We start from the raw sequence: 14,740 nt of genomic DNA, 5'->3' as shown, positions 1-14,740 counted from the left end.
GAGTTGGGACATGGGGAAATCTAGACTTGCTTCATTTAGAGCTTTAGCATTGCAGGTAGTGTTAGGCATGATGGAAAATAGTGTGGTTCATGGACTGTGAGACAGTCTATCTGTCTACCTATACTTACGGCCATGATGTAGATATTTCCTGAGGAAGATGATACAGAAATATAACACGACTTGATACATGGTTAGGTGCACCTAGACTAACGCTCAGTCTCTGAATATATATATACATGTATATACTAGTCACACTTTGCTAAGGATCACAAAAATTCGCAACTTTACTTGAACGTAGATTAATAAATTGAAATTGTATTCATTTAAAACTGGATAAATATTGATATGGTAACACATCTTTAGGAAAACAGCTACTTTAAGCTATGTGTATGCACTATGATGCATGTGTAGCCATAAAAATGGTTTTCATGGCACCAATCAAACATTTTGTAAATCATGGCACGGGTCATTGACAAATACACAACACCTGTCAATAGCAGGTATGGGATCCACAAGATGCAGGGACATACTGAAAACTTGGATCCTTGCTTACAATTGGCTTAGATATTTAAACCAAATTTAACCCCACATCATAGTTTTCTGTTGAATCAATGATTTGATCCTTATCAAAGTGTGAATAGTATATTTTGGTAGAAACAAATAATTCCTTTTAATGGAAAAGGAGCCCCAGTGGGTCGAGAGATTCAGAAACTGAGGAAATCTAGACTTGCTTCATTTACGGCTTTAGAACTGCAGAAAGGGATGGCCGGAAGGAAACATAATGTGGCTCAGGCACTGTGAGGCAGGCTTGTGATTGTGTAGCTCCATTGTGAGGGATACGTTGAAATAGATTCAAAACAATAACTGGCTCATCACATCATCAGAGAATGAATGAACCCAAAATATTCAATGCGGAACAAGATTAGACACCAGAGACGCGATATTAGACATCACGATCCTGTCCAATTAGTTTGGCGATGCCTACATCGGTATTTCCAGGAAATCTTGAACGTTGTGAAAGAAAATCCAACGATTTTCTACAAAGATCTCTCACTGAGATTTGTCAGCAAGGCATCGCAAACAACTCTCTTGCTGAACTCTTACAGAGCTCAAACACTGGAATTCGAACAGGAAGTTTTGTCAGATTGAAAACCAGAATGGTAAATGTCAAAGATCATTCTTTTGTCCTTGGTGTTCAAACGCAAATAAACACATTTCTCTCGGCAAATATGATCTGTTTACACAATTTCGGCCACCTTTCTCTCGTACAAAGGCCAAGGTCAATAAATAGACGAATGTGTTGGCCCCACTACCGGGTGTTTTAGTAAAGGCCATGAACGTAAGAGCTGTCTGTCGATGTGCGGAGTAACACCTCCTGGCACAGCCACCTACAGGCGTCTCAAAAGCATCTTGGACTTTTTAACTCGCCATCTCCATACCGCTTTTCTTCTTTACAGCTGTTGATATCACACTCACACTCACACTCACACTCACACGGGGTGGTGTGGGTAGCCTTGTGATTAAAGTGTTCGGTCATCACGCTGAAGACCCGGGTTCGATTCCCCGCATGGGTGCAATGTGTGAAGCCCATTTCTGGTGTCCCCCACCGTGATATTTATGGAATGTTTCTAAAAGCGGCGTAAAACTAAATTCACTCACTCACTCACTCACTCACTCACTCACTCACTCACTCACTCACTCACACACTCATGCACTCACTCACTCAAACACTCAAACACTCAAGCACGCACACAACTATATAAACCCACAAACAAATCAACACACTTTCAGGTAAAGATGGCGTATTTGATTTTGGTCGGTGCAGTAGTTTTGAGACGATCCCCAGACATTGTGGCGTGGTTTCTCGCGTGGTTTTGGTGTCAAACAACGGTAGATGGATTGCTAAAAATTCGCACAAGGTATCTAGCAGTCAATAAGCACAAATGTTTGATTATGTTGTATAGCGCTGTATCTATTCTGAGAGCTTCTTTGTAGATATTTATGTACCCTGTTGTTTACAGAGAAATAGGTGGCGAGGATTATAACAACAAATCATTGATATCAAAATATGGCAATGATATTTATGCTGGGTTAGTGCTGAATGTTTGTCTGCTTGTCGCTTAACGCCGCAATAGTCCAGGTATGTGACAGCTGTCTGTAAATATTCACGTATGCACCAAATGATAATAATAATACAATTCCATGGAATGTATGACACCGTACGCGTGCATGACACAACCTATTTTCTCACCTTAGTACATCTGGCACATCTTTATTGAACTACGTTTGCCCAAATAAATCTCTATTGTATATTTCCATATGATACAAAAGGAGATGATGATGATGATGATGATGATGATGATGATGATGATGATGATGATGATGATGATGGTGGTGGTGGTGGTGGTCGTGGTGGTGGTGGTAGTGATGGTGATGCAGAACGTGCTTCGGCCGACCGCTTTCGTTTTGATGTAATGTTAAAAAAGTAGGCTTGGCGAAATGACGATGACGTTGCTGAAGCTGCTGCTGATGATGATAATGATGATGTTGATGCTCCTGCTGCTGCTGCTGATGGTGATGATGCAGGGCGTGCAACACGCGACCACTTTCGCGACATTAGCGATAAGCAATCAGCTTGGCGAGATGATGATGATGATGATGACAATGCTTCTGCTGCTTTGCTGTTTTTGTTGTTGCTGCTGCTGCTGCTGCTGATGATGATGATGATGATGGGGCACAACGTGCATCACCAAACCACTTTGGCGACTTTCGTTATGGTGTAATGTCAAATCAGCTTGGTGAAATGAAGTCAGTTTAAAATATTTGGGCTAATATTTAACAAGAATTGGGGACTCCGCACATGGAGTGACGTGTTCAAGTCACTCTCTTGACGATTTCAGTTTCTGCACTTAATACGATATGGCCACAGTGCTCGCTACCTTTTCCTATCTACATGGGTCAAGGTTGGCTGGAGGAAATATATGTGTCCACATTTATTAATGTCTGTACCATGTCCCACCTTTGACCTGCTCATATCAACGATGTTAACGTATACAGTGAGTGAGTATGGTTTTACGCCGCTTAAAGCATTAAAGCAACATTCCAGCAACATCACGGCGGGGACACAAGAAATGGGCTTCACATATTGTACCCATGTGAATCGAACACAGGTCTTCGGCGTGACGAGCGAAGGCTTTAACCACTAGGTTACCCCATCATAACTCATTATTTGCAAATCGCCGTGATCTTACTATTTGCCTAAAACAACAAGTAAACTGGTGTAAATCTATTTTTTATGGATGAGTGGATTTTGAATCTGTAATGGCGTTTCATTATTGCTGGAATGTATTTGCCCTCTCGCCATTGGTTCGTAACAAAACCAAGGGTCTCAGCGCCTTCAGGCCTTTGTCATGTACAAGGAGGACACACCAAGCGGTGTGCGGGTTTTGTTTGTTTGTTAGAGTGAGTCTGTCGTCTGAAAAATTCCGTTCCGAGGCTACTACTACTACTACTACTACTACTACTACTACTGCTGCTGCCACAACACCACCAAAGCTACTACTACTGCTGCTGCTGCATCTTCTACTACAGCCACAACTACTACTACTACTACTACTACTACCACTACCACCACCACCACCACCACTACTACTACTACTACTGTTACTACAAATAAAACCATCACCACTACTACTGCAATATTACACTTACCACCACCACTGCTATTACTACTACTACTACTACTACTACTACTACTACTACTACTACTACTACTACTACTGCTACTACTACTGCTGCTGCTACTGCTACTACTACTTCTACTACCACTACTACTACATTTAAAAATGTTACTTCTACTACCGCCATTGCTACTACTACCACTATAACAACTACTATACTACATTTTCCACCGCCGCTGCTACTGCTACCACCGCCATCACGACGACGACTACTACTACTACTACCACCTGTGAAGGTCCGGGTTAGAATTGATCTTCAGTAACCCATGCTTGTCGTAAGGGGCGACTAATGGGATCGGGTGGTCAGGCTCGCTGACTTGGTTGACACATGTCATCGGTTCCCAATTGCGCAGATCGATGCTCATGCTGTTGATCACTGGGTTGTCTGGTCCAGACTCGATTATTTACAGACCGCCGTCACATAGCTGGAATATTGCTGAGTGCGGCGTAAAACTAAACTCACTCACTCACTACTACCACCACTGCTGCTGCTACGGTAACCATACCTACTCCTGCTATAGCCATCAACCAATCACTTCACCCAGAGACCATATACCGATCGGTATATGGTCTCTGCTTCACCAAACAGACAATGGCGATCACAGCATTCACACACCCTTCCCATCGTGGGTCTTCAGAAGAAAATCAATAGTTCGGTAAATTTTAGCAAGCTACCAATATAAAGTCCGTCATCAATAATCTAACGACGAACACTCTTTCAGTTGCGATAACATGTACACTCTTGGCATAAACAGTTCCACAAAACCACTGAACACAACCACATATCCGTTCTGAAGGGCGCACTTCCGATCACATGGGCCACATGAAACCAGTCGCGCCGTGGCACCAGGTGCTTTGTGACGTCACGATGCGTCACGTGACATAAATAGTCCAAACAGATATATTCGCCAGATTTGGACTCGCAGTTGTCAAAACACGGATATAGTGTCATTCTCAGAGTTCTTTCAAATATTTGGTATGTATGTTGGCCTATGTATTATCTGTGTCTTATTGCACTTGTGCTTACTAAGTAGAGGATGGGGTTATTTTAATGAAATGGTGCACTTTCATCATCCATGTAATCAATATTGTATTAAATGCCCACCCGTCATGCAACAAGGCATACAGACCAGCTGTTAATTGACCAGTGATGACCTATTTAGACTCTGGTGATCATACAAGGTTTTGATTTGTTTTTATTCATATGACTGTCACGAAATTATTCCATCGAATCTTCGGAATGTGAATGGAATGATTAGTTTCGTTCTGGATGTGAATACACAATGCAGTTTAGGAAGCGGTCAAATGTAAAGTGTTAATTTTGGGAGGGCACATTCTCAGTAAAGTACAGATTATAGTATATTTCCATGCTGCGATTAGTTGCCTGACTCTCAGAGAGTGGGTTCGAACTCCGGATGCGACTCAACCCTGGTTACAATTTGTCTTCAGCAATCCATACTTGTCGTAAAAGGCGACTAACGGGACCGGGTGGTCAGGCTCGCTGACTTGGTTGGCCCAATTGCGTAGATCGATGCTCATGCTGTTGATCACTAGACTGTTTATTAAGTTAACCAAACTCCTAAAGATGTCGTGTCTTTGTTTGTTTGTTGTTTAACGCTGCACTCAGCAATATTCCAGCTATATGGCAGCGGTCTGTAAATAATCGAGTCTGCACCAGACAATCCAGTGATCAACAGCATGAACATCGATCAACGCAATTTACCCAGTTATTTACAGATTGCCGCCATATATCTGGCATAGTGTGGCATTTAACGACAAACAAATAAACTCACCTTAATTTCACTGAACAGGGAGTATTTTTCTTGTCATTCGCTTAGCCAATCTGGGATAGGAAGTAGATATAACCACCACACACCCCACCACACCCCCACACACTTGGTTCCGATCAATAAAAACACCAGCAGCTTCACGGGATGTCATAAATAGGTTTTACGTGAATGTAGTAAGGCATTCAAGGTGAATAAGTGGTATATTAAATAGATTCCTGAACACCGAAATCGCACCTGATCAATATTAATATGTGTGAATTTTTTCTTGGCCGACTGAACACGTGCCATACTATTGTCACTATGCATTAAATATGCATGATTCATATCTGATTCTAGTATTTCATCCGTTACACTTCGTTAGTTCAGCTGATTAAATCTATCAGATGCAGATTGGAATCTCAATTATTATATATTAAAGTGACTCCCAAACCCTCAATTAAGACTGACTGAATAACTGACTGAGTTTGGTTTTACGCCGCTTTTAGCAATATTCCAGCAACAATCCAGTTCCGAGTAATTTAAATAATCGAAGATTGGTCGCAGTGACCAAACGACCAAGCAGTCGATCACATTTTCTCATAATCGAACATAAACGATTTTGGAACTTCTGTTTTAGTCTTTGAAATACTTGACGATGGAACATATCGTTGAAGTTGTCAGGACCTGAAAACGTGTTTAATTCTTAGAATACTCACTTCACTAACTGAAAAACCATGACTGAATATTATTGAAGACTCCAGGAAGTTTATTTTCATGATATATAAGTCATCACTTTAAAGTAGCAAGTTGCATCATGTTATACATATCCTGCAATAACAACCTGGATAGGAAAATCTGAAAAATGACGCTAACCAATTTTTTCGATGATTGTTCGTTGGTAATGAAGCACTCATCAATTGTGAGATTTCAACCAATTCCCAACACTAGTTTAATGTGTGTAAATGTTTACCAGGCCGAATGAATACGCGTTTCTGATAAAGAGACATATTGTCATGCATTGAAGGTTCAGGATTCATATGTGATTATGTTAGTTCATCAGTCTGAAGCCACATTAATTCAGGTAATTGAATTCAGTATACGATTGAATCTCAATAAAGTTAAAGTGACACGAGTATGGGATGTATATTTTCAACTCTGCGTTAGGGCCCAGTTTTTCAATCATCAGCCCCTCATGTGTATAATATATCACTTTCATCACGCTTCATGTCATATTTTGATTACGATAATATATAATTATTCCTACCAAACGTCAGCATATGTCAAAACTTGACTTGTATTGAGCAATTCGATGAATAACATTCATTTCATCCACCTGAAAATTCATCGATTTTAGGGAACAGGGTATATGAGCTGATGAAATACATATTTTACATTTTAGAGGTTTATGTATGGAGCGGTGGGGAAACCAAATGGTGAAAGCGTTCGCTCGTCACGCCGAAGACCCGGGTTCGATTCCCCACATGGGTGCAATGTGTGAAGCCCATTTCTGGTGTTCCCCGCCGTGATATTCCAGGAATGTTGCTAATAGCGGCGTAAAACTAAACTCACTCATTCACTTATGTACAAATGAGAGCGACAAACATACAGACGGACTGAGAAACAAACAGACAAACATACGTGGCGATCTAACTCTATCGATGTATATTATTCATCTCTCGTCGTAAATTCGAATTCGTGTTTAACACACGTATACTGACAATACAATGTGAATGATAAGTAGGACACGTGAAATACAATAGTCATAGATTAACAGCCATAGATTAACCTCTACAAATTGTTATGTAAACCTCTGGTGAACTGGGACTTGGCTTTTATGTCTTACGTGAGTGAGTGAGTAAGTCATTCTAATGGGGGAATTAATGCATGTTTAGGACAATTTTTATAGTTACCCCGCAAAGCTGATCAGACACTGACGGCTAAACACAATCCCATACACGCCATACACGTTTAACTGTTAAACACAATCCTATACACGTTTAACTGTTAAACACAATCCTATACACGTTTAACTGTTAAACATAATCCTCTACACGTTTAACTGTTAAACACAATCCTATACACGTTTAACTGTTAAACACAATCTAACACACGCTTAACGGCTATACTGAAGACACCTATGATGTACATCGAATAAAGTGCCGTTAAGGTTTAAATGACTATGCATTTCAATGAGTAAGATTTCACGCCGATTCAAGCAATATTAAAGCAATATTGATTGTGTTTAACAGATAAACGTGTAAATGATTGTTTTAATTAACATTTGAACATGTTCAGGATTGTGTTTAATAGTTGAGCGTGTATAGGATTGTGTTTAATAGTTGAGCGTGTATAGGATTGTGTTTAGCGGATAAAAACGTCTTTGTTTTGTTTTAAATAGATAAACGTGTTTAGGATTGGGATTAACAGAAATGTGTATAGGATTGTGTTTAGCAGATAAAAGCGTCTTTATGATTGTGTTTAATTGATAAAAACGTGTTTAGGATTGTGTTTAACAGATAAAAACGTGTTTAGGATTGGATTTAACAGTAAGCGTTCTTTGCGTTTGACGTAAATTTGATTCATTGAATCAAAACGGGCATAATTTTCTGACATATTGTACTAAATCATGAAAGGCGAATCAAGTGCGCAGATAATTTCCCATGATCTAACATGCACCACATGGCGCCTGTTTGAGCCAGTGCAGCTGACACGCATTGAAATGAAATATTACTCTGAAATAGGTCAACTTAACACTTATCCGATCAGCTGATCCTCGACCTAGTTAACAAGCAAATACTTATGATTAGACACGAGGCTTCCCTGACATAAGAGAGCCTGACTTATGGGTGTATTCTTCTTTCAACCATTGTTAAAGGTTAGTGTGTGGGGTACTCCCATGTAGCCGTGCTCTAGCTTGCTGAGGTTAGAGAAGCAGGAACCACACCCCCCTGTAATGCGATTGTATGCTGTGGTTGGTGTCGCCAGGTAAGTCATTGCTGGTCTCCGAGTAGGTTTACTAATTAAAGGTGTTGTTGCTTTGGTTTGATTTGGTATCCATTATGACTAACGCTTGGATGTTTATTTCAGATTAAATTACATTTGTGACGTCATTCCATTGTCTGTTCGCTCCATTACTTTTCAGGAATGGAGCGATGTGTACCAGTTTCAAAATAAAACCTTCATTTTGTCATTTTGACATTTAATTTTGATAACAGAAATATTCCCAATACTTCGAATGTAATTTAAGTAGGGTAATATCCTCGTAACTCTCCATTCCTTAAAAATAATGTAACTCGGCCCCTTCGGGGCCTCGGCTCCATTATTTTTCAGGAATGGAGAGTTACTCGGACATTACCCTCTACGTAATGCGTGATGTGTAGCGATAGTATAGACAGACGAACGAGCGAACGCTGTGAGGTGCTTGAGTTCTTACCGTTGCGACCATTCATGTTTGTGTGTGTGTGTGTGTCTGTGTGTGTGAGAAAGAAAGAGATAGAGAGAGAGAGAGGAGGGGAGTAAGCCATTACGCCACATTTAGCAATGTCCAAGCAATATCAGGGGCGGTGGGGTAGCCTAGTGGTTAAAGCGTTTGCTCGTCACACCGAAGACTCGGGTTCGATTCCCCACATGGGTACAATGTGTGAAGCCCATTTGTGGTGTCCCCTGCTGTGATATTGCTGAAATATTGCTAAAAGCGGCGTAAAACTAATCTCACTCACTCCAGCAATATCTTATCTATGGACACCAAGAAACGGCTTTACATGGGGCAGTTTGGTATTTATTAATTGCGTTCGCCCGTCACACCGAAGGCCTGGCTTCGGATTCAAACTCCACATGGTAAATGGCTAATAATTCCATGTGTATGGGATGCAAACGCATGCCCTTCGTGGCTGTAGACCAGCCTAACTTAAACGATGTCGAACTGTATGAGTAGACACATTAAGGTAAATGGCGTTCCGCGGGTCATTTCTGAGTGTGCTGCCAAATTATAAGTCGAGACAAAGATGTCTATCTGCATGATAGGTACATGAAAAATGTCTAGTATCGATTCCATTCCCTGTTGATCCAAATTGTGGCTGACACCAAAGATTATGACGTTGTATTCACTCATTTTTAACCACCACGTGAACATCGTGCCCGTCACTGCATGCCCTGTGGCTTTGAGGTCACATGGAGGTTTCCTAGACATTATGTACGGGGATATTACAGTGTCTATTTGTTGGATTATTTTCTGATATCATCAAAATTTGATACTCTGCAAACTTTGAGCAGCACAGCTTGATCTGTTGGTAACCACCACAGGATAGGTCTCACTTTTCTCTCTGTGACACTCTCATGCGTATTACTGCTTTTCATTATTGATCTCGGTTCACCCCATCGTTCGATCGTCGTTTGCCTGGTTGTAACCGTTGTACATGTATTTACACCACTCAATTGCTTCTACAACTTATGTTAGTTAAAGAATTCATCAAGCAATGTCACACACTATAACACATCGGTAGGACATCACGACCCCTGAACCCCGTACGTGATGTTCCCGGCGTGTAAAGACCGAAAACGTCATTACATGTTATCAAGCGATATAACATACAATGTTTGTACATCCTGTCTCTAAAGAAGGCCGACGAGAGTGGAAAACAGGAAATATTAACATATATTCCTGATCTATCATTCTTCCAATCTTCTAATTTCCTTCTGCCATTTTCCCTTCCGTCAACCAGACGGCCATCTTGAATAACCCCGGTCACATTGATTGTCGGTTTATGGTGCTGTGAAGTCAAACTGATGAACGTGAAAATGTACAAAGAGAGGACGTTTGTTTTAGTTTTCTGTTCAGATGTGCAGCATAATAATACTTATGAATGTTCATGAGGTTAGAATGCCCTGAAACACCGGTATCTCATTGCGCTATCTCATTTTGCTGCAGTAACGAGACAATATACGAGACTGCATTTGATTTGCGACAGGATGTGACAACATCACACTTTCCATACCGTGCATATAGTCATGTGACTCTCATTGCAGTCATTTCAGGCGTCAAGTTCAAGCTTACTGCACTTACGTAACGACATGCGTTACATTACGCGTGCATGCGGACATGTAACTGCTGGTTGGTTTGTTGTTTAACGCCGCACTCAGCAATATTCCAGCTATATGGCGACGGTCTGTATTTAGTTGAGTCTGGACCAGACAATCCAGTGATTGACATCATGAGCATCAATCTACGTATATGGGATACGATTACATGTGGCAAGTCTAGATTACCACAGTTTCTGATAATGGAGAGTATATGGACACCTTTCTCTTGTATTTTATGGACATCATTTAGAAACGGTTTTTTCTCCTCAGAATGTGCTTATTTCAGAGACCAGACGTTAGTCTATCACTAGGTGCGTACTTTCTTTTGTACGTCAGCATAGATCAAACTATTGGACAATGGAGTCTGTACAGTAATGTATTCGCGCCAACCAGTAGATGCTTTCCTTCCGTTCTATAGTTAAACAAGGATGCATATTCCTGGTGTGTTGACACAGAGCAGGTGGGTTACACGCGTGAAGACCTGTTTCACTGTTGGGAGTCATTTTTAGACCGCTGTGGCACGCGTGGTCGCTGTCGCAGAGGGAAACATTCACCAGCGGCTCGGATCCATGATCAGGTAAGGGATAGTGTGTCTGTCTGTCTGTCTGTCTGGATGGATGGATGGATGGATGGATGGATATCTGTATGTATGTGCCTGGATGTCTGTCTGTCTATGTGTGTGTCTGTTTGTCTGGATGTCTGTCTCGGTGGATGTCTGTCTGTCTGTCTGGATGGATGGATGGAGGGATATCTGTATGTATGTGCCTGGATGTCTGTCTGTCTGTATGGATATCTGTCTATGTGTCTGTCTGGCTGGATGTCTGTCTCGGGGATGGATGTCTGTCTGTCTGTCGGGATGGATGGATATCTGTATGTATGTGCCTGGATGTCTGTCTGTCTGTCGGGATGGATGGATATCTGTATGTATGTGCCTGGATGTCTGTCTGTCTGGATGGATGGATGGATATCTGTATGTATGTGTCTGGATGTCTGTCTGTCGGGATGGATGGATATCTGTATGTATGTGTCTGGATGTCTGTCTGTCTATGTGTGTGTCTGTTTGTCTGGATGTCTGTCTCGGTGGATGGATGTCTGTCTCGGTGGATGGATGGATATTTGTATGTATGTGTCTGGATGTCTGTCTGTCGGGATGGATGGATATCTGTATGTATGTGCCTGGATGTCTGTCTGTCTATGTGTGTGTCTGTTTGTCTGGATATCTGTCTCGGTGGATGGATGTCTGTCTGTCTGTCGGGATGGATGGATATCTGTATGTATGTGCCTGGATGTCTGTCTGTCTGTCTGGATGGATGGATATCTGTATGTATGTGTCTGGATGTCTGTCTGTCGGGATGGATGGATATCTGTATGTGGCTAATCATGAGAAGTCCGTTGCAATTTTGAACACTGAGTCTGTTTCTATGATCTGTCACAATCAGTTTCACTTTTGAGAACACTCTCTCAACTTCAGAAGTGGACAATCACAGTTGCATGAATGGACAGTAATTGAACAGTGTTTGGATTCAAGTTTCCAAGTTGAGGCTTGAGTCTTCAAAATGGTGGAGGGGTGAACTGGTGTCAAGCTCCTTTACTTGACTCCACTCAATCTGTGTTTGGTCGACATTAAGTCCATTTCTGCCCTTGGTGTTCCACTTAGAACATAATGAACAAAACATCATTCCCTTCTTTTGTCATCTTCTGAGTACCTCGACCAGGGACGGTTTTGTTGCCACTTTGTGTCAAATGCAGTCTTGTGACCACCATCTTTCTTCTGTGTTGGATTAACTGAACGACTCTGTCTCATTGTGCCCTTGAATTTTCATAGGAAACTACACCTCTGACTCGTCCGGTCTGAAAAAAATTAATACAAAGTTCATATACCATATTCAAAATATTCTAAGATATTAAATTTGCAATCATAATTATTAAAACAAAAATATCACACAATAATACACCTGAACGTAAGTATCTACTGTCAAGGAGCCTCGACAAGGGTGTGGCAGCTTCCCATTGTTTGAAATCGTAAAATAGTTTCACGCCTTCAAGACTTACATTTTATGAAATCAACAGTAAACACTAAAACAAGGCTACCAAGTGAAGCTGTTATGCAAGCTGTTATTAACTATTTCATTTCCCAGGACAAACAACAAAATAATTCAAGATCAATTTCAAATTGCCGATGGATTCAAAATGGCGGACATTTTCGAGTTTCAGATTTTCACCTAAACAGCACAGTCACATGAATATCGGTCCCCCAAACGTACCAAAATACATCCCATGTAGTTCACACATCGTTGTCTTTAATAAATGAAGGTTTTATTTGAAGGCATGTGAAATGGAAAGGGAAATCAACGGCCTAAAAATCACGAACTTAGAGGCACATACCTGTTAGGAGCGAAGAAATCTATTAGTCGGCGACACTTCCTTGCTTCAACCTTCACCGCTTCTTCTCTTTTTCCATATGATTCTTTCCTTGGTAGGCATTGTGATTTGTAAAGCGAATTAAACACATTTGACTTCGCCATGGTTTTAAATGTCCAATTTCCTAATCATTATCAAAACAATTTGGTGTCTCCCCTTGAAAGGAGAGAAACTCCGTCCTTAATAAAATCCGGAAAATACACACGGGTTGTTGTAAAATCAAGCACAGCTGGAAAAAACTGGGATTGAGGCGAAAAAGGCAGGGGCAAAACAAAAGGGCAGGGCGCAAAATCAAAGGGCAGGGCGCAGCGCCCTCCTAAATGTGCCTAGGGGAACACTATATGTATGTGCCTGGATGTCTGTCTGTCTGTCTGGATGGATGGATGGATATCTGTATGTATGTGTCTGGATGTCTGTCTGTCGGGATGGATGGATATCTGTATGTATGTGCCTGGATGTCTGTCTGTCTATGTGTGTGTCTGTTTGTCTGGATGTCTGTCTCGGTGGATGGTTGGATATATGGACGTATGTCTATCTCTGTGGATGGATGTCTGTATGTATGTATGTATGTATGTATGTATGTATGTATGTATGTATGTATGTATGTATGTATGTATGTATGTATGTATGTATGTATGTGTGTATGTACGTGTGTGTGTGTGTGTGTATGTATGTACGTGTGTGTATGTGTGTGTGTATGTATGCATGATGTATGTATGTATGTATGTATGTACGTGTGTGTGTATGTATGAATGGATGTGTGTGTATGTATGAATGGATGTGTGTGTGTATGAATGGATGTGTGTGCGCGTGTGTGTGTGTGTGTGTGTGTGTGTGTGTGTGTGTGTGTGTGTGTGTGTGAACGAACAAGGGTTATAACGAACTACAATGTGTTGTATATTCGTTATAACCGGAGTTTACTGTACGGAATCAGGATTCGACTTTTATTCGCGGTTATGCTTATCTACCCCATGCTGTATGCTTGTCTGGTTGTCATGTTATTATCCTCCACAAATAGGAGTGTTAAGAAATAGAGCAACTTATGTAGCGTTTTATGCAGAGGTTTGGATAAACTGTTAACGTGTATTGTATGGTTGCATACATTTGTATCGCTACAATACTGCCAACACTGAATACCATGTTAAATTTTTACTGGTAATATAAAAGTTCTATAAGACTACACGTGCATCAGACATTAGATGCAAAAAACACGCGACCATATGATATCAACTCATCTCAGTTTCCTTCAGACGTTTTTGACGCAATGTGAGCCTCAAGCGCCAACTGTCTGAATAAGAAAGTTCGATTACTAGTACTTCGGGTCAAAACAGATATTTCATTCATGTCTTCGCACTGTTTAAGATAATCCGATGGAAAAAAAGGGAATTGTGCGATTTGGATGGGTTTTATTAGTATTTCTCCTCTCCCGTGGGAAATAAAACTACCGGTATTCATATGTCTTGGTTCCATAAAAACGCGGTTTCGTAAAGTATCGCATGTTTCTAGAAGCGAGGTGATGGGGTACCCTAGTGTATTTAGCTTTCGCACGTCACGCCTAAGGCCCGGGTTCGATTACCTACATGGGTACAATGTGTGAAGCCCATTTCTGGTGTCCCCGTCGTGTTATTGCGGGAATATTGCTGAAAGCGGCGTAAAACTAAACTCACTTACTCATTCACTCAAGAAGCGAAAGTTTGGAAAACATCTACAAGACTGCTAATGAGTGTCTTT

At 41.1% G+C, this 14,740-nt stretch overlaps 1 protein-coding gene across 6 annotated transcripts in view; it reads left to right on the top strand.

Annotated features, from left to right (window-relative positions):
• Nucleotides 1-14,740, top strand: part of LOC124252802 (monocarboxylate transporter 12-like) — a 67,058-nt gene that overhangs the window by 32,948 nt on the left and 19,370 nt on the right. The window contains exon 1 of one of the 6 annotated variants that reach the window (XM_046686471.1): nucleotides 4,626-4,716. The exons of 3 other annotated variants lie outside the window; for them this stretch is intronic. The gene's annotated coding sequence lies outside the window, so the exon portion shown is untranslated. Of the gene's footprint in view, nucleotides 1-4,625; nucleotides 4,717-8,367; nucleotides 8,495-11,069; nucleotides 11,166-14,740 lie in introns of those variants that run through there. 2 more of the 6 variants (XM_046686473.1, XM_046686474.1) reach the window with 2 other exon arrangements.

This window comes from Haliotis rubra, unplaced genomic scaffold (assembly GCF_003918875.1).
Source record: "Haliotis rubra isolate DU_JTF1 unplaced genomic scaffold, ASM391887v1 Scf524, whole genome shotgun sequence".
Classification (NCBI taxonomy): Eukaryota; Metazoa; Mollusca; class Gastropoda; order Lepetellida; family Haliotidae; genus Haliotis; species Haliotis rubra.
Note: the sequence above shows the minus strand (reverse complement) of the source record. Positions and strands in the feature narration are given on the sequence as shown.